We start from the raw sequence: 646 nt of genomic DNA on the forward strand, positions 1-646 counted from the left end.
GATCTAATTTTAGCAGATCGATTGACGACTTGTGCAACATGACGGTTGGCAGTAGTGTAGTAGTACTGTAGTCGATATTGTGTCTGGCTGTGAATTGAGTTGTGTTGCATTTGTTGTGCAGACGGGTGCTGTGGTTTTATTCTATTTTCATGTGTGATGTGTTGTGCATCAGGTTTAAAGAGTGTGACCAAAATGAGTAACCGATTAGAAATAATCAAGTGCAGTGTAATGTGCTTGATATATTTCATAATGTGCTTGGGTTTCAATAGGTTTGGTCAGCCGCCACGTCCAATCAAAATGAAAATGCGCGCATTTTTTGTGTGGAGCGTGCATTTTTATTGTGTGAAAAACGATTTGTTATTTTGTACAAATGATAAAAGCAGTCGGTAGTGCTCTTGTGGTGTGTTTTCTGTTCAGTGAGCATTGCTTATGTGCTGCATATCGATGAACAAAAATAAAATTATCACTGTTAACGGTGGATCACTTGGCTCGTACGTCGATGAAAAACGAGGCGAGACTCGAAAGTTTATGTGAATTGCAGCCACGTTGAACATAGAAATTTTGAACGCACATTGCGGTGTTGAGTTGACTCGACGCCGCGTCTGTCTGAGGGTCGTTACTATTACATATAATATTATATATTTTG

General features: G+C 39.5%; 1 non-coding gene across 1 annotated transcript; it reads left to right on the top strand.

Annotated features, from left to right (window-relative positions):
• Nucleotides 1–464: 464 nt before the first annotated feature.
• Nucleotides 465–616, top strand: Tsp_06677. Its single transcript has one exon. It is a non-coding gene; the product is annotated as a 5.8S ribosomal RNA (ribosomal RNA).
• The last annotated feature ends 30 nt before the right edge of the window (nucleotides 617–646 follow it).

Source organism: Trichinella spiralis (assembly GCF_000181795.1).
Source record: "Trichinella spiralis strain ISS 195 chromosome Unknown Scfld4, whole genome shotgun sequence".
NCBI classification, from domain to species: domain Eukaryota; kingdom Metazoa; phylum Nematoda; class Enoplea; order Trichinellida; family Trichinellidae; genus Trichinella; species Trichinella spiralis.